We start from the raw sequence: 21,414 nt of genomic DNA on the forward strand, positions 1-21,414 counted from the left end.
CCCACGCCTGCAAAGAGAAAAAAATATGGATGCAAAGGCAAAAATACAAATTATTCCAAATTTATTATTATTATTTTAATGTCACTAATGCATAAGGACTAACGAGCTGCATCAAGGCCTCCTTCAATCACCTTAGCATCTATCACCACCTGAGTCCATAGCATCTGCAGCTTCTGAATATTCATCATCACATGTATAAAAATAGCAGAACGTTGGCCCGAGAGCGGGAGCTATTAACGGAATGTACACAGGAGAAAATTAAAAATCGCTCGAGCAAACGCTAATATGTGACATGCACAAAATGCCGTTTATTTGCATCCCCCCCACCTAAATTTAAAAAAAATAATAATAATTTGGGATGATTTTCTTATTCTCTGGACATGAGGTTGTTTACAAAATGTGACCTAAAAAAACATTTCATCCGATCATCACGTGATCCGCACGGGGCTTAGACTATTCCACTTTCATCAAGGATGGGTATACTGTCACGATGCTGAGCTGGGTTAATCTCTGCATGGTCGATCCAGATGCCAGTGTGCACGTAACGCTAGACCCAATAAACCCTTCTAATATGCATGGAGCAGTAACGGGTTTATCCAAATACGGTTAATCCAGATGGAAAAAAAAATCATTTTACCAACTGCTCTCCGTCAACTAGGTCATGCTACGCGGAAAACAACAAGGACCATCATAGCAGTAAACACATGTAACGATGATGAATAATAGAAGTCACTCAATGAATAAATAAAGGTCATAAAAAAAAATGGTCACATCAGTGAAGAGTTAAAGGGTTACTCCTATTTTCTGAAACAAAATTAAAATCTGAAGGCCTTTACTCAGGAGGCCACTTTCACTGAACTCTGGATTGTAGGTTTGTGGAATGTGGGAGGAAGCTGAAGTAACTGGAATCCCATGCAAACACCATGCAGATGTGGCTCCCGGTCAGATTACAGCTCAGAACCTCAGTGATGCAACAATGTTAACCAGTGAGCCACCATGCTGCCCTCCAGAAACTGGATGGATACCTTAAGTCCAGATACACTGAGCATATGTGCAAATCTTTATTGATTCCAGAGCTGATCTGAACTACATGTATCCAACCTTTCTGGCAAAGTTTCCACATAGTATAAACACTGCATTTCTTTTTATTGTGCAATAAAATTTGCTGCATTTCACAGTTTAGGAAAATGTATGGAATTTCCAGCAAAGTCATGTCCACTGTGAAGTAACTGAACAGTAAGGCTGGAGTCACACTAACCTGCGCAAAATACGGTCAGTATTTTACATGCGTAATACGGATGAATGGCCCCTAAACATTGCTCCGTATGTCATCCGTAATCAAGGTGTGGTCGCGTATTTTGCGCATGTAAGCATCCATATGTAATCCGTATGGCATCCGTATGGTGAGATTTTCTCGCAGGCTTGCAAAATGGACATATAATGGAGCCCTATGACAGGGTTTCTAAAGACACCGGGTGCGTATTTCTCGCAAGTCACATGTGTGGTCCGTGTGTAATCCGTATTTTTTGCGCACCCATAGACTTGCATTGGCGTACTGCGGGTGTAGTACGATGACAATCGCAGCATGCTGCGAGTGGCACGGAGCGTAGAATACGGAGGAGAAATATACGGCTGATGCGAGGGACCCCATAGAGAATCATTGGTCCGTGTCTAATGCGTGCTTTTTGCGCCTCTCACTCTCCCGTATTCCTCACCAGTGTGACCCCGGCCTAAGGCTATGTTCCCACGGTCAGTAAATGCTGCGGATTGGGCGCTGCGTACAGCCGCAGCGGCCAGATGTTACAGCATAGTGGAGGGGATTTAAAGAAATCCCTTCTCCACTATGCGTGCACGGACGCCTCTGGCTTCCCTGCGTTACACATACATGCGGCATGTCTTTCTAGACCGCAGCATGTCTATTTATCTTGCGGAGACGCTCCGTCTCCGCAAGATAAAGTCACCTACACAATGTATAGGGACGCGGTGATCCAGCACGGTTCAATGAACACATGCGGAATCATCGCACGTACAAAAGCCAGCAGCACTTTGGACGGAGCGGACATGTGCTGTGTCCAAAGCACTGACAATACTAACCATGGAAATACACCCATGGTGAGTTTTAATTTTCCTATAAGCTTTTATGGAGAGTCTGAACTAAAAATCACATGTAAAACACACAGTGGTGTTTTTAAAAGGGTTGTTCGGGCTTTCTTTATAATTTGTGCGTGTACCTAGTATGCAGAATGCTCACAGTTTGTAATATACTCCCTGTCAGCATTCTGCATGTCCTAGATAGAACACCTAGTCATGTGAGCAACTGTCTCCTGATTCTGGAAGAGCTGCTCTCTCCTCGACTAGAGACTGGTCCTAACATCATGTGGCGCCCCTGAGTGTTCAGTCGCCACAGAGGTACTGCACCTCCTCATGAGGTGTAGTATCCCACTTCCCAGGTAAGATGGAACACCTGATCAGCCTCCAACACTCACATCTAGCACAGACACCTTAGAACAGCAGAGCACCCTTTATGGCAGTTGCTCTGGTTCATGAAGGGTGCTGGGTGGTGGGTGGAGCTTAGAGACACTAAGAGGGGAAAGCTGACAGGAAGTAAGATCAGACTGAGAAGGAGATTCAGAAAGGCAAGAAAGAAGCAGAGAGAGGAGAAAGAAGGAGTTCAGTTGTTCATAAGGAAGAGAGATTAGTGCGGAACGTAAGGAGAAGAGAACTAAGGACTAGGATCAGAGCAAAGCCCTTCCTCAAGTTTGAAGCGCATGGCCGGAGTTCGGTATCAGAGGCTGTTTGTGAAACTAATGTTCCTGCAGCAGAAACTGGAGGAATAAGAGTTGTGACCACTCTATTTCCCCAAAAGACTCGAAGACATGGTGGCAACCTAAGTGTGAGCCGGGACATGACGGATGGAGTCCCCGAAGCAGGCTACAGTCACTTGTCATGTGAGTGGAGTTTGAGTAACAACAAGTAGGAGGAACTTCAGTGTAACTCAGTACTGCAAGTGCCTCAGATAAGCTCTAGAAAGGACACGTTCAGAACAGGCACATGAAAGGGAATGCTGGAAAGGTTCAGCATTCCCTGCCTGGGAGTTGGCTGAGCCCCTTGTCTGGAGACCACGGAATTGAAGCGGGCACCTGTCTGTGCCAGGAACGTGAGTAAAAGAACTGGAACTGCACTCAGCTGTCTCATTGCATTCTTCCTGCGCCAACCCTCTCAGCACTGCTGCAACCCTGTGCCTAACACTGCACCCTTTCCCTCAACACCTATTACTACTGCCCTGGGACTACAGCTCCACCTGTGGGGAGCTTCAACATCATTGCTGCACCACACCATCTGTCCCAGAGAAGCAACCCTGCAGCGCTGGTCAAACTGACCAGAAACCACAGTTGGCGTCATGAATCATCTCTAAAACTTTATCCCCATCACTCTACCCCTTTTACATTGACTGCCTGAGGCCACGGGCCGGGTCACTGCCACTGTGACATCTCCCATTGACATCAACGGGCCCGGCACCGAGTACCCCACGGACTCTGGGGGTGAGTCAGTCACACTATTACTATAGACTGAGGTTCTGCAGCAGTTGTAGTGTATTATGAGGTATATATTTAGATATAAACATCAGCCCCCAGCTGTCTGCTTTCTCTCAGATAGTTAAGAAAATTATGGAGGACTCCATGCCATTTATTTCTTTTATTTATTAGCCAAAATTTATGTACAGTAAGCTACACATGCACTGCACTGACTGTATAGCTCAATGAATGACATCTATCTCTATATATAAGATTGTTTTATTAGGCGTATCATCTGCATGCAAAAACGCATGTTTACGCATGACGGAAAAAAAGCTGCATGTGCATGCGTTTGTATGCGTTTTTGCATGTATTTGCGTTGCTTATGCGCATGCATTCGATATGGCATCAGACAAACATGGGCGTGTCTCATGGGATTTCTATTAACATTTTGAAGAATGCATGCTTATCGAAAGCATGCGTACGCATGTCCTTGTGTATCAATGCGTTCCCACAGACAGTAATGCGTTTTTTTAACACACTCATCCGCATGTGCATGCCTGCGCATATTTGACGGATTTTTGACGCCTCTAAAAATGCAACATGTTGCTTTTGCCGGACACCACCGCACACCACGAAACGACGCATGCGTACACAAAAGTCCCTGTGTACACCATGGTAAATATATGTACGCATGCGGATATAAGCGGATCAAATGCTGCGCGCACAGATGCAAATGTGAAGCCAGCCTTGGTTAGTAAACTATTTTGAAATGACAGAGAATTACTGTATGTAAAAGCTAATGCTAAACACGCATTGCATATGAATTGCATACGCATGCCATATAGCTGTTAGGTGACAAAAAAAAGGCATGACACTTGCCTGACACTATCCAACTTTTCTGGCTGAGAATTTCAGCTACTTTAAAGTATATATGCATATGGGAGTGTACCCTTAAATCAAAAAAAGAATGCGCTAAAAAGACGGAATCCATCACTTCAATAATAGAAGACAAAGAAAACTTCACATGTACAGCTAAATTGAATAATTAAGAAACATTTTTTGGGAGGTGTGGGCACAAAAAATACTCTCATACAAGTATTTTTTTCTTTGTTTTTTTTTTTAAATTGCATCACAATTATTTTGTTTTGGAAAAATCTGAGTTTTTTTAACACTAGAAGTCCCAGAGAGGGGTCATTTAACATTTCTACCTTTGGAACCCAGAGACAGGTCGAATGACCTGAAGGATTTTATCTAACATCCTATAATCACCGTCTTTTGTTCTGTAATTAAGGCCACTACTGTCGCACCACAGGAGGTTGTTGTTTTCCATTGAGTTTGGCCTTTTAGCTTCTAGTTAGTTCTATTCAGTTTATTGTATTTGATAATATAACGACTATGCATATTGTAATTAGTTTAGTTTTATTTGAGCAAAAAAGCACTAAAACAATGAATCATTTTTTATATATTTTAAATAGAGAATTAGAAATTTTAGAGCAAGGTACAGCTGTGAGTAATGACCAGAAGCATTTGTGTCTAAGTCAAGAGGACTGAAATGTCAGCTTGAAAAATATACAAAAGAACAACTGATATTTGTCTCCATGCTTTTTATTTTTGATATAAAAATAATAAAAAAAATACAAGGAATAAAACAATTCCACACATATTTACAATAGGCTGCAGTGGGGGCTGCATGTGTGTGTGAGTGGCATGTCTTTCTTGTGTGACTAGCAATTCAGCACTCACCGAGCAGTCTGTCTGCACTGTCGGAACATACCTGGCACTGCCTGGGTATGTCCCTGGTACATTTGCCACACGTGTATTTGTAGCAGTCAACACATCTCTCATAAAAATAGGTAATTTGAAAAATCTAACCTGAAGACAGCTCAGAGTCCGAATCCGGTTGAAGGACTATGTCTTCTCCAACTGAGTCACAAGGGTTGGTGTTGCTCAGGATCAGTTCCAATGCCAGTTGAGTGGTGAGCCTTCTCTGCATTTTGTTTCTTGTGAACATAATAGGTGAAGCTGTCACCTATTAATCCCCCACAGCACAAAAGGCTGCATGCAAATTTGCTAAGGTGTTAGCAACCTTATGCATATCCCCCGCACAACAATGCAGCTGGGGAGTGGGCAGACACACTCAGGACCAGCTTACATTCTTTTGCTCTTTTACAAGACCTTTGTTGAGGTGGATCAACACAATTCATTTGTTTTGTTTTTTGTCTGTCATTTTTAACCCACTTCTTTCACATCTTTTTTTAAAAGAAAAACATAACTAAATTCTTTTAGAAAAACTTGAAAAATTGAAACGGATTGTTTGTTTTGCAAACTATACAGTTGTGGCCAAAAGTATTGACACCCCTGCAATTCTGTCAGATAATACACAGTTTCTTCCTGAAAATGATTGCAAACACAAATTCTTTGGTATTATTATCTTCAATTAATTTGTCTTAAATGAAAAAACACAAAAGAGAATGAAGCAAAAAGCAAAACATTGATCATTTCACACAAAACTCCAAAAATGGGCCAGACAAAAGTATTGGCACCCTCAACCTAATACTTGGTTGCACAACCTTTAGTCAAAATAACTGCGACCAACCGCTTCCGGTAACCATCAATGCGTTTCTTACAATGCTCTGCTGGAATTTTAGACTATTCTTCTTTGGCAAACTGCTCCAGGTCCCTGATATTTGAAGGGTGCCTTCTCCAAACTGCCATTTTTAGATCTCTCCACAGGTGTTCTATGGGATTCAGGTCTGGACTCATTGCTGGCCACCTTAGAAGTCTCCAGTGCTTTCTCTCAAACCATTTTCTAGTGCTTTTTGAAGTGTGTTTTGGGTCATTGTCCTGCTGGAAGACCCATGACCTCTGAGGGAGACCCAGCTTTCTCACACTGGGCCCTACATTATGCTGCAAAATTTGTTGGTAGTCTTCAGACTTCATAATGCCATGCACACGGACAAGCAGTCCAGTGCCAGAGGCAGCAATGCAACCCCAAAACATCAGGGAACCTCCGCCATGTTTGACTGTAGGGACCGTGTTCTTTTCTTTGAATGCCTCTTTTTTTCTCCTGTAAACTCTATGTTGATGCCTTTGCCCAAAAAGCTCTACTTTTGTCTCATCTGACCAGAGAACATTCTTCCAAAACGTTTTAGGCTTTTTCAGGTAAGTTTTGGCAAACTCCAGCCTGGCATTTTTATGTCTTGGGGTAAGAAGTGGGGTCTTCCTGGGTCTCCTACCATACAGTCCCTTTTCATTCAGACGCCGACGGATAGTACGGGTTGACACTGTTGTACCCTCGGACTGCAGGGCAGCTTGAACTTGTTTGGATGTTAGTCGAGGTTCTTTATCCAACATCCGCACAATCTTGCGTTGAAATCTCTTGTCAATTTTTTTTTTCCGTCCACATCTAGGGAGGTTAGCCACAGTGCCATGGGCTTTAAACTTCTTGATGACACTGCGCACGGTAGACACAGGAACATTCAGGTCTTTGGAGATGGACTTGTAGCCTTGAGATTGCTCATGCTTCCTCACAATTTGGTTTCTCAAGTCCTCAGACAGTTCTTTGGTCTTCTTTCTTTTCTCCATGCTCAATGTGGTACACACAAGAACACAGGACAGAGGTTGAGTCAACTTTAATCCATGTCAACTGGTTGTAAGTGTGATTTACTTATTGTCAACACCTGTTAGGTGCCACAGGTAAGTTACAGGTGTTGTTAATTACACAAATTAGAGAAGCATCACATGATTTTTTGAACACTTCATGTGTGCTTCAAAACAAAATGTGTGGTTTATACAAATTGTCAGTTCCCTCAAAATGCAAAGTCTCTTGACCTGTGTTTCACACAGTGTTTTGAGGATGAATTCAGCTCTACTCCCCCCTGCAGATTCCTCAGACAATGGCCACATTTACAAATGAAAGGATGCTAATTGGAGCCATCAGAGTCTTCAGTTCGGACTAAGGGTCATTTGACCCTCTTTCGGGACTTCAGGGGGGAGCTCGAAATTTCTGGGACTTCTAGCCACTAAAATCATAAAAACAATAGAATTTTGAAATCGCTGTAGTTGTGATAACCTGAAGAATCATGTTGCCACTTCATTTTTACTGCACAATAAACAGAAAAACAAAATCCAAAAATAATTGTGGAATTTAGTCTTTTTTTTTTACTATTTCATCTGATTTTCAATTTGGTTCCAGTTTTTTAAGTTAATTATATTTGGTAAAATGAATGGGGTCTTTCAAAACTACAACTTTAGCAAGAAATAAACGCTCATATTGTGGTTATGCTGAAGTGAAAAAAATGTTGAAAGAAAAAGGAAAAGCACAAAAGCGAATCCTTAACCCCTTCAGCTTTTTCTTTCCACCCCTTCTTCCAAGAACTACCGGGTATCTTTTTTATATCTCTGATTGCCTAGCCATGGTTGTTGACTTGTTGCAGTTTTGAATTACACCATTCAATTTGATATATAATGTGCTGGAAAATGGGAAAAATATCCAAGTCGGTTGAAATGATGAAGAAAAAAAAAACAATTCTGCTATTGTTTTTGAGTTTCATGTTTACGGCATTCATTGTTTGGTTACATACGATAATTCTTCAGCTTGTAACAAATATAAACAAACTTGAATTTATATATATATATATATATATATATATATATATATATATATATATATATATATATATATTAAAATCCATAGCTTTTTTTTCCCAGCAATGTAGCTGAGCTTGGCTTTTTTGTGCCACAAGCTGATACTTTTATTGATACAATTTTGGGAACCATAAGGCGTTTTCATCCCATTTACTGCATATTTTGTAAGACATGCGCAACTGGAAAACAGCAACTCTGGCATTTCTTTTTTCTTCACTCTTTACGGTGTTTACTGTACCGGTTAATTACTTTTATATTTTGATAGATTGGACTTTTACAGACGCAACTATAGCAGATGTGTTTTTTTATTTTTAAACTGGGAACAGGGGAGTGATTTGAATTTTTATTTTTTTAACTTTTTTTTTATTTTTTAGTCTTCAACCTACAATCCTTTGATCGTTTGTTCTACATACTCTTATACCACAGCATTGCAGTGTATATATAGTCTGAATGATGGTCCCCTGCAGCAAGGTTTCACAGAAGTTCCAAAATGGCAGCCATGTGGGTCTTGAGCAGGCCTCTGCCATCATATCACAGGGGCCAATTGGAGCTAGTCAACACCTGCACTATTCCATTTAAATGTCAATGTCAGTTTTTAACAACGTCATTTAATGGTTAAATAGCAGTAATCTGAGCTAGCCCCAGTCGTTGCTGACTGATTCCGGCTCCTGAGCCCACACCACACAGGTGGACTTGTTGTGGACATGCGGGTACATCCTTATGCATCAATGGGTTAAGGGGTTAAACTCACTTGAGATGTCACAGTAGCTTACATAACTAAAACACCTGAGAAGTCACAGCAGTAACATGACTGAAACATAATGTCGCCGGTGATGTCATAACAGCTCACCTAGATGAATAGCACTTGTGATGTCACAGCAATTACCAGATAAAACACATGTGATGTCACAACAGCTTATCAGATAAAAAACATCCATGATGTCATACTAACATAGCAACATAGTATTTAAGGTTGAAGGAAGACTAAAGGCCCCGTCACACACAGCGATCTCGCTAGCGAGATCGCTGTGTGTGACGGGGATCAGCGACCGGCCCCCCTGCCGGGTATCGCTGATCGTGCTCGATCAGCCTGGGCCATTTTTTGATCGCTGGTCTCCCGCTGGCCAGCACACATCGCTGCGTGTGGCAGCAAGAGACCAGCGATCAGCGTCGTTGTACGCTGGTTTCTAATGTAAACATCGGGTATCCAGGAGCCGCGCGGCTCTTAGATACCCGCTGTTTACATTGGAAACCAGCTTGCTCGCTAGTCCTGATCGCTGCAGGGGCTGTCTAACGATGTCCCAGCAATCCCATCCATGTCGGATCGTTGGTGGGATCGCTGGGACATCGTTATGTGTAACGGGGGCTTAAGTCCATCTAGTTCAACCCATGCCCTAACATGTTGATCCAGAGGAAGGCAAAAAAAACCATGTGGCAATCAGTAAGCTTCACATTGAGGAAAAAAATTCCTTCCCGACTCCACATACAGCAATCAAATTAGTTCCCTGGATCAACGCAATATAAAGGAATGTAGTGTATATGGCTCGCCCTCCCAGGGCTGTGGGGTACTCGGTACCGGACAAGCGTCGGCGGGATGTCTCACAGCAGCGGTGACCCGATCCGTGGCCCTGGGCGCCCAATTAATAGGGGAAGTTTGAACGGTGGAATGTAGTTAATGGAATAGTTTGTGACGCCACCTGTGGTATCAGATGTTAAGCCGAAGCTGCATGCAGATCCTCTGGGACTGGTGGTGTGTTGCAGCCAAGATGGTGAAGCTCTCCACAGGTGGAGCTGTAGTCCCAGGGCAGTGTAGATGTAGGGGTAGAGGAGAGGCACAGGCGGTGTAGAAGCTGGTACCCCGATGTAGTGGCACCGGGTGTGTTAGCGCAGGAATAACTGGAGGACACCAGGGCATGTAGTTCCAAAGCTTTACTCACAGTCTGTAGTACACACAGGTGCCTGCCTCCGTGCTGTGTCCTCCGGATCAGGGACTCAGTCAACCTCCAGGTCAGATGGAATGCTCCTAACCAACACTCCACCAACATGTGCCTTTAAGAACGTCTCCTCTTATAGCGCCTTTGGTGTGAAGTACTCCTAGTACTGAGTTACACTGGAGTTCCTCCTGACAGATGTTCCCAAGAACCATACTAGTACGGCAGACAGCTGTAGCCTGCTTCGGGGACTCCTTACTCCTGAGTCCCGGCTCACTATCCAAGTTGCTGTTGTGCCCCCAAGTCTTAGATGGGAGTAGTGCATTTACAGCTCACTACTCCACCGGTGTCTGCTGTAGGACCCTTAGTATCCATACAACCTCGGGGACCGGGCCCTGGCCTTGCGCTTAGAACTTCTAGGCAGGGTTCTCTCCTAACCCACGTCCTCTGTTACCTTTTACTCCTTCGTTCCGTACTAGTCTCTCCTTCTTATGGAAGCTCAGGTTTCAGTTCAATGTCTTTCTCCTTCTTTCCTTTCCAATGCCAGCAGACCCAGGTCACTGAGGTCTGCTGCAGCACCTCCTTCCTCTATCCCTCTCCCAGGGATCTTCTCTCCTCACTCTCTCCTACAGACTGACTGACCGACTGACCTGAAATCCTAAACCTTCCCGCTCTTTTATGTATTCTAACTCCACCCGCCTCCCAGCACGTTTCGTGTTCCAAGCAGGGAGCCACCAAAGGTGCTCTGCTACACTCCAAGCAGTGAGCCGCAATGTGGCTTTGCTGAACTACTGTGTTGTATGGGATGCAGGTGTTGGAGCGTGGTCAGGAGCCTCCAACCTACCTGGATGGTGGGGTACCACACCTCAGGAGGAGGTGCAGTACCTCTGTGGCAACTGAATCCTCAGGGGCACCACATTTATACCCTGTAATATTATACTTTTCAAGAAAGGAATCCAGGCCCTTCCTAAATTTTAGTAGGGAATCACTCATTACAACATCATACGGCAGAGAGTTCCATAGTCTCACTGCTCTCACAGTAAAGAATCTGCGTCTGTGATTATGATTACAACTTCTTTCCTCCAGATGTAGGGGACGTCCTCTTGTCCCCGTCACAGGTCTGAGGCTATGTGCACACGTAGATTTTGGTCCTGCGGATTTTTACGCTTGGATTTGTAAAAATCCGCAGTTAAAATCGCAGGTCAAAAGACCTGCAGTTTACCTGTGGTTTAGCCCTGCGGTTTCACACCTCTACAATGGAGAAGGTGTGAAACCGCAGTGGAATCTGCACAAAGAATTGACATGCTGCGGATTTGAACCCGCAGCAAATCCACACGGAAAAATCTGTGCACAGCGTTTTTCAGTTTATCATTGAAAACAATGGTGCTGTACAACGCATCTTAATCTGCTGCGGACACGCATAGCCTGACACGCTGCGGATCCGCAGCAGAATCCGCACTGTGTGCACATAGCCTGAGAGTAAAAACACCATTAGAAAAGTAGTTTGCCAGATAAAACACATCTGTGATGTCACAGCAGCTTACCAGATAAAACACATCCGTGATGTCACAGCAGCTTACCAGATAACACACATCTGTGATGTCACAGCAGCTTACCAGATAAAACATCCGTGATGTCACAGCAGCTTACCAGATAAAGCACATCCGTGATGTCACAGCAGCTTACCAGATAAAACACATCCGTGATGTCACAGCAGCTTACCAGATAAAACACATCCGTGACGTCACAGCAACATACCAGATAAAACACATCTGTGATGTCACTGCAGCTTACCAGATAAAACACATCCGTGATGTCACAGCAGCTTACCAGATAAAACACATCCGTGATGTCACAGCAGCTTACCAGATAAAACACATCCGTGATGTCACAGCAGCTTACCAGATAAAACACATCCATGATGTCACAGCAGCTTACCAGATAAAACACATCCGTGATGTCACAGCAGCATACCAGATAAAACACATCCGTGATGTCACAGCAGCATACCAGATAAAACACATCTGTGATGTCACAGCAGCTTACCAGATAAAACACATCTGTGATGTCACAGCAGCATACCAGATAAAACACATCCGTGATGTCACAGCGGCTTACCAGATAAAACACATCCGTGATGTCACAGCAGCTTACCAGATAAAACACATCCGTGATGTCACAGCAGCTTACCAGATAAGACACATCCGTTATGTCACAGCAGCTTACCAGATAAAACACATCCGTGATGTCACAGCAGCTTACCAGATAACACACATCCGTGATGTCACAGCAGCTTACCAGATAAAACACATCCGTGATGTCACAGCAGCTTACCAGATAACACACATCCGTGATGTCACAGCAGCTTACCAGATAAGACACATCCGTGATGTCACAGCAGCTTACCAGATAAAACACATCCGTGATGTCACAGCAGCTTACCAGATAAAACACATCCGTGGTGTCACAGCAGCTTACCAGATAAAACACATCCGTGATGTCACAGCAGCCTACCAGATAACACACATCCATGATGTCACAGCAGCTTACCAGATAACACACATCCGTGATGTCACAGCAGCTTACCAGATAAAACACATCCGTGAAGTCACAGCAGCTTACCAGATAACACACATCCGTGATGTCACAGCAGCTTACCAGATAAAACATGTCACAGCAGCTTACCAGATAACACACATCCGTGATGTCACAGCAGCTTAACCAGATAAAACACATCCGTGATGTCACAATGGCTTACCAGATGAAACACATCCGTGATGTCACAGGATCTTACCAGATAAAACACATCGGTGATGTCACAGCAGCTTACCAGATAAAACACATCCGTGATGTCACACCAGTTTACCAGATAAAACACATACGTGATGTCACAGCAGCATACCAGATAAAACACATCCGTGATGTCACAGCAGCATACCAGATAAAACACATCCGTGATGTCACAGCAGCTTACCAGATAAAACACATCCGTTATGTCACAGCAGCTTACCAGATAAAACACATCCGTGATGTCACAGCAGCTTACCAGATAAAACACATCAGTGATGTCACAGCAGCGTACCAGATAAAACACATCCGTGATGTCACAGCAGCATACCAGTAAAACACATCCGTGATGTCACAGCAGCTTACCAGATAAAACACATCAGTGATGTCACAGCAGCATACCAGATAAAACACATCCGTGATGTCACAGCAGCTTACCAGATAAAACACATCCGTGATGTCACAGCAGCATACCAGTAAAACACATCCGTGATGTCACAGCAGCTTACCAGTTAAAACACATCCGTGATGTCACAGCAGCATACCAGATAAAATACATCTGTGATGTCACAGCAGCTTACCAGAAAAAACACATCCGTGATGTCACAGCAGCTTACCAGATAAAACACATCCGTGATGTCACAGCAGCTTACCAGATAAAACATCCGTTATGTCACAGCAGCTTACCAGATAAAACATCCGTTATGTCACAGCAGCTTACCAGATAAAACACATCCGTGATATCACAGCAGCTTACCAGATAAAACACATCCGTGATGTCACAGCAGCTTACCAGATAAAACACATCCGTGATGTCACAGCAGCTTACCAGATAAAACACATCCGTGATGTCACAGCAGCTTACCAGATAAAACACATCCGTGATGTCACAGCAGCATACCAGATAAAACACATCCGTGATGTCACAGCAGCATACCAGATAAAACACATCCGTGATGTCAAAGCAGCTTACCAGATAAAACACATCCGTGATGTCACACCAGTTTACCAGATAAAACACATTCGTGATGTCACAGCAGCTTACCAGATAAAACACATCCGTGATGTCACAGCAGCATACCAGATAAAACACATCTGTGATGTCACAGCAGCTTACCAGATAAAACACATCCGTGATGTCACAGCAGCTTACCAGATAAAACACATCCGTGATGTCACACCAGTTTACCAGATAAAACACATCCGTTATGTCACAGCAGCTTACAAGATAAAACACATCCGTGATGTCACAGCAGCATACCAGATAAAACACATCCGTTATGTCACAGCAGCTTACCAGATAAAACATCCGTGATGTCACAGCAGCATACCAGATAAAACACATCCGTGATGTCACACCAGTTTACCAGATAAAACACATCCGTTATGTCACAGCAGCTTACCAGATAAAACATCCATGATGTCACAGCAGCATACCAGATAAAACACATCCGTGATGTCACGGCAGCATACCAGATAAAACACATCCGTGATGTCAAAGCAGCATACCAGATAAAACACATCCGTGATGTCACACCAGTTTACCAGATAAAACACATCCGTGATGTCACAGCAGCTTACCAGATAAAACACATCCGTGATGTCACAGCAGCATACCAGATAAAATACATCTGTGATGTCACAGCAGCTTACCAGATAAAACACATCCGTGATGTCACAGCAGCTTACCAGATAAAACACATCCGCGATGTCATACCAGTTTACCAGATAAAACACATCCGTGATGTCACAGCAGCATACCAGATAAAATACATCTGTGATGTCACAGCAGCTTACCAGATAAAACACATCCGTGATGTCACAGCAGCTTACCAGATAAAACACAACCGTGATGTCACAGGGGCTTACCAGATAAAACACATCGGTGATGTCACAGCAGCTTACCAGATAAAACACTTCCGTGATGTCACAGGACCTTACCAGATAAAACACATCCGTGATGTCACAGCAGCATACCAGATAAAACACATCCGTGATGTCACAGCAGCATACCAGATAACACACATCCGTGATGTCACAGCAGCTTACCAGATAAAACACATCTGTGATGTCACAGCAGCTTACCAGATAAAACACATCCGTGATGTCACAGCAGCTTACCAGATAACACACATCCGTGATGTCACAGCAGCTTACCAGATAAAACACATCCGTGATGTCACAGCGGCTTACCAGATAAAACACAACCGTGATGTCACAGGGGCTTACCAGATAAAACACATCGGTGATGTCACAGCAGCTTACCAGATAAAACACTTCCGTGATGTCACAGGACCTTACCAGATAAAACACTTCCGTGATGTCACAGGACCTTACCAGATAAAACACTTCCGTGATGTCACAGGACCTTACCAGATAACACACATCCGTGATGTCACAGCAGCATACCAGATAACACACATCCGTGATGTCACAGCAGCTTACCAGATAAAACACATCCGTGATGTCACAGCAGCTTACCAGATAAAACACATCCGTGATGTCACAGCAGCTTACCAGATAACACACATCCGTGATGTCACAGCAGCTTACCAGATAACACACATCCGTGATGTCACAGCAGCTTACCAGATAAAACACATCCGTGATGTCACAGCGGCTTACCAGATAAAACACATCCGTGATGTCACAGGGGCTTACCAGATAAAACACATCGGTGATGTCACAGCGGCTTACCAGATAAAACACTTCCGTGATGTCACAGGACCTTACCAGATAAAACACATCTGTGATGTCACAGCAGCTTGCCAGATAAAACACATCCGTGATGTTACAGCAGCTTACCAGATAAAATACATCCGTGATATCACAGCAGCTTACCAGATAAAACACATCCGTGATGTCACACCAGTTTACCAGATAAAACACATCCGTGATGTCACAGCAGCATACCAGATAAAACACATCTGTGATGTCACAGCAGCTTACCAGATAAAACACATCCGTGATGTCACAGCGGCTTACCAGATAAAACACATCCGTGATGTCACAGGGGCTTACCAGATAAAACACATCGGTGATGTCACAGCAGCTTACCAGATAAAACACTTCCGTGATGTCACAGGACCTTACCAGATAAAACACATCCGTGATGTCACAGCAGCATACCAGATAAAACACATCCGTGATGTCACAGCAGCTTACCAGATAAAACACATCCGTGATGTCACAGCAGCTTACCAGATAAAACACATCCGTGATGTCACAGCAGCTTACCAGATAAAACACATCCGTGATGTCACAGCAGCATACCAGATAAAACACATCTGTGATGTCACAGCAGCATACCAGATAAAACACATCCGTGATGTCACAGCAGCTTACCAGATAAAACACATCCGTGATGTCACACCAGTTTACAAGATAAAACACATCCGTTATGTCACAGCAGCATACCAGATAAAACACATCCGTTATGTCACAGCAGCATACCAGATAAAACACATCCGTGATGTCACAGCAGCTTACCAGATAAAACACATCCGTGATGTCACAGCAGCTAACGAGATAAGACACATCCGTGATGTCACAGCAGCTTACCAGATAAGACACATCCGTGATGTCACAACAGCTTACCAGATAAAACACATCCGTGATGTCACAGCAGCTTACCAGATAACACACATCCGTGATGTCACAGCAGCTTACCAGATAAAACACATCCGTGATGTCACAGCAGCTAACGAGATAAGACACATCCGTGATGTCACAGCAGCTTACCAGATAACACACATCCGTGATGTCACAGCAGCTTACCAGATAAAACATGTCACAGCAGCTTACCAGATAACACACATCCGTGATGTCACAGCAGCTTAACCAGATAAAACACATCCGTGATGTCACAGCAGCTTACCAGATAAAACACATCCGTGATGTCACAGCAGCTTACCAGATAACACACATCTGTGATGTCACAGCAGCTTACCAGATAAAACATCCGTGATGTCACAGCAGCTTACCAGATAAAGCACATCCGTGATGTCACAGCAGCTTACCAGATAAAACACATCCGTGATGTCACAGCAGCTTACCAGATAAAACACATCCGTGACGTCACAGCAACATACCAGATAAAACACATCTGTGATGTCACTGCAGCTTACCAGATAAAACACATCCGTGATGTCACAGCAGCTTACCAGATAAAACACATCCGTGATGTCACAGCAGCTTACCAGATAAAACACATCCGTGATGTCACAGCAGCTTACCAGATAAAACACATCCATGATGTCACAGCAGCTTACCAGATAAAACACATCCGTGATGTCACAGCAGCATACCAGATAAAACACATCCGTGATGTCACAGCAGCATACCAGATAAAACACATCTGTGATGTCACAGCAGCTTACCAGATAAAACACATCTGTGATGTCACAGCAGCATACCAGATAAAACACATCCGTGATGTCACAGCGGCTTACCAGATAAAACACATCCGTGATGTCACAGCAGCTTACCAGATAAAACACATCCGTGATGTCACAGCAGCTTACCAGATAAGACACATCCGTTATGTCACAGCAGCTTACCAGATAAAACACATCCGTGATGTCACAGCAGCTTACCAGATAACACACATCCGTGATGTCACAGCAGCTTACCAGATAAAACACATCCGTGATGTCACAGCAGCTTACCAGATAACACACATCCGTGATGTCACAGCAGCTTACCAGATAAGACACATCCGTGATGTCACAGCAGCTTACCAGATAAAACACATCCGTGATGTCACAGCAGCTTACCAGATAAAACACATCCGTGGTGTCACAGCAGCTTACCAGATAAAACACATCCGTGATGTCACAGCAGCCTACCAGATAACACACATCCATGATGTCACAGCAGCTTACCAGATAACACACATCCGTGATGTCACAGCAGCTTACCAGATAAAACACATCCGTGAAGTCACAGCAGCTTACCAGATAACACACATCCGTGATGTCACAGCAGCTTACCAGATAAAACATGTCACAGCAGCTTACCAGATAACACACATCCGTGATGTCACAGCAGCTTAACCAGATAAAACACATCCGTGATGTCACAATGGCTTACCAGATGAAACACATCCGTGATGTCACAGGATCTTACCAGATAAAACACATCGGTGATGTCACAGCAGCTTACCAGATAAAACACATCCGTGATGTCACACCAGTTTACCAGATAAAACACATACGTGATGTCACAGCAGCATACCAGATAAAACACATCCGTGATGTCACAGCAGCATACCAGATAAAACACATCCGTGATGTCACAGCAGCTTACCAGATAAAACACATCCGTTATGTCACAGCAGCTTACCAGATAAAACACATCCGTGATGTCACAGCAGCTTACCAGATAAAACACATCAGTGATGTCACAGCAGCGTACCAGATAAAACACATCCGTGATGTCACAGCAGCATACCAGTAAAACACATCCGTGATGTCACAGCAGCTTACCAGATAAAACACATCAGTGATGTCACAGCAGCATACCAGATAAAACACATCCGTGATGTCACAGCAGCTTACCAGATAAAACACATCCGTGATGTCACAGCAGCATACCAGTAAAACACATCCGTGATGTCACAGCAGCTTACCAGTTAAAACACATCCGTGATGTCACAGCAGCATACCAGATAAAATACATCTGTGATGTCACAGCAGCTTACCAGAAAAAACACATCCGTGATGTCACAGCAGCTTACCAGATAAAACACATCCGTGATGTCACAGCAGCTTACCAGATAAAACATCCGTTATGTCACAGCAGCTTACCAGATAAAACATCCGTTATGTCACAGCAGCTTACCAGATAAAACACATCCGTGATATCACAGCAGCTTACCAGATAAAACACATCCGTGATGTCACAGCAGCTTACCAGATAAAACACATCCGTGATGTCACAGCAGCTTACCAGATAAAACACATCCGTGATGTCACAGCAGCTTACCAGATAAAACACATCCGTGATGTCACAGCAGCATACCAGATAAAACACATCCGTGATGTCACAGCAGCATACCAGATAAAACACATCCGTGATGTCAAAGCAGCTTACCAGATAAAACACATCCGTGATGTCACACCAGTTTACCAGATAAAACACATTCGTGATGTCACAGCAGCTTACCAGATAAAACACATCCGTGATGTCACAGCAGCATACCAGATAAAACACATCTGTGATGTCACAGCAGCTTACCAGATAAAACACATCCGTGATGTCACAGCGGCTTACCAGATAAAACACATCCGTGATGTCACACCAGTTTACCAGATAAAACACATCCGTTATGTCACAGCAGCTTACAAGATAAAACACATCCGTGATGTCACAGCAGCATACCAGATAAAACACATCCGTTATGTCACAGCAGCTTACCAGATAAAACATCCGTGATGTCACAGCAGCATACCAGATAAAACACATCCGTGATGTCACACCAGTTTACCAGATAAAACACATCCGTTATGTCACAGCAGCTTACCAGATAAAACATCCATGATGTCACAGCAGCATACCAGATAAAACACATCCGTGATGTCACGGCAGCATACCAGATAAAACACATCCGTGATGTCAAAGCAGCATACCAGATAAAACACATCCGTGATGTCACACCAGTTTACCAGATAAAACACATCCGTGATGTCACAGCAGCTTACCAGATAAAACACATCCGTGATGTCACAGCAGCATACCAGATAAAATACATCTGTGATGTCACAGCAGCTTACCAGATAAAACACATCCGTGATGTCACAGCAGCTTACCAGATAAAACACATCCGCGATGTCATACCAGTTTACCAGATAAAACACATCCGTGATGTCACAGCAGCATACCAGATAAAATACATCTGTGATGTCACAGCAGCTTACCAGATAAAACACATCCGTGATGTCACAGCAGCTTACCAGATAAAACACAACCGTGATGTCACAGGGGCTTACCAGATAAAACACATCGGTGATGTCACAGCAGCTTACCAGATAAAACACTTCCGTGATGTCACAGGACCTTACCAGATAAAACACATCCGTGATGTCACAGCAGCATACCAGATAAAACACATCCGTGATGTCACAGCAGCATACCAGATAACACACATCCGTGATGTCACAGCAGCTTACCAGATAAAACACATCTGTGATGTCACAGCAGCTTACCAGATAAAACACATCCGTGATGTCACAGCAGCTTACCAGATAACACACATCCGTGATGTCACAGCAGCTTACCAGATAAAACACATCCGTGATGTCACAGCGGCTTACCAGATAAAACACAACCGTGATGTCACAGGGGCTTACCAGATAAAACACATCGGTGATGTCACAGCAGCTTACCAGATAAAACACTTCCGTGATGTCACAGGACCTTACCAGATAAAACACTTCCGTGATGTCACAGGACCTTACCAGATAAAACACTTCCGTGATGTCACAGGACCTTACCAGATAACACACATCCGTGATGTCACAGCAGCATACCAGATAACACACATCCGTGATGTCACAGCAGCTTACCAGATAAAACACATCCGTGATGTCACAGCAGCTTACCAGATAAAACACATCCGTGATGTCACAGCAGCTTACCAGATAACACACATCCGTGATGTCACAGCAGCTTACCAGATAACACACATCCGTGATGTCACAGCAGCTTACCAGATAAAACACATCCGTGATGTCACAGCGGCTTACCAGATAAAACACATCCGTGATGTCACAGGGGCTTACCAGATAAAACACATCGGTGATGTCACAGCGGCTTACCAGATAAAACACTTCCGTGATGTCACAGGACCTTACCAGATAAAACACATCTGTGATGTCACAGCAGCTTGCCAGATAAAACACATCCGTGATGTTACAGCAGCTTACCAGATAAAATACATCCGTGATATCACAGCAGCTTACCAGATAAAACACATCCGTGATGTCACACCAGTTTACCAGATAAAACACATCCGTGATGTCACAGCAGCATACCAGATAAAACACATCTGTGATGTCACAGCAGCTTACCAGATAAAACACATCCGTGATGTCACAGCGGCTTACCAGATAAAACACATCCGTGATGTCACAGGGGCTTACCAGATAAAACACATCGGTGATGTCACAGCAGCTTACCAGATAAAACACTTCCGTGATGTCACAGGACCTTACCAGATAAAACACATCCGTGATGTCACAGCAGCATACCAGATAAAACACATCCGTGATGTCACAGCAGCTTACCAGATAAAACACATCCGTGATGTCACAGCAGCTTACCAGATAAAACACATCCGTGATGTCACAGCAGCTTACCAGATAAAACACATCCGTGATGTCACAGCAGCATACCAGATAAAACACATCTGTGATGTCACAGCAGCATACCAGATAAAACACATCCGTGATGTCACAGCAGCTTACCAGATAAAACACATCCGTGATGTCACACCAGTTTACAAGATAAAACACATCCGTTATGTCACAGCA

At 43.8% G+C, this 21,414-nt stretch overlaps 1 protein-coding gene across 2 annotated transcripts in view; it reads right to left on the reverse strand.

The window, feature by feature from the left end:
- The window catches only part of ANK3 (ankyrin 3), an 891,037-nt gene that overhangs the window by 438,205 nt on the left and 431,418 nt on the right, over positions 1 to 21,414 (reverse strand). The window lies entirely within an intron of this gene.

The sequence above is a fragment of the Dendrobates tinctorius genome, unplaced genomic scaffold, assembly GCF_039654945.1.
Source record: "Dendrobates tinctorius isolate UK_male_01 unplaced genomic scaffold, ASM3965494v1 ptg000156l, whole genome shotgun sequence".
In the NCBI taxonomy this organism is placed as follows: Eukaryota; Metazoa; Chordata; class Amphibia; order Anura; family Dendrobatidae; genus Dendrobates; species Dendrobates tinctorius.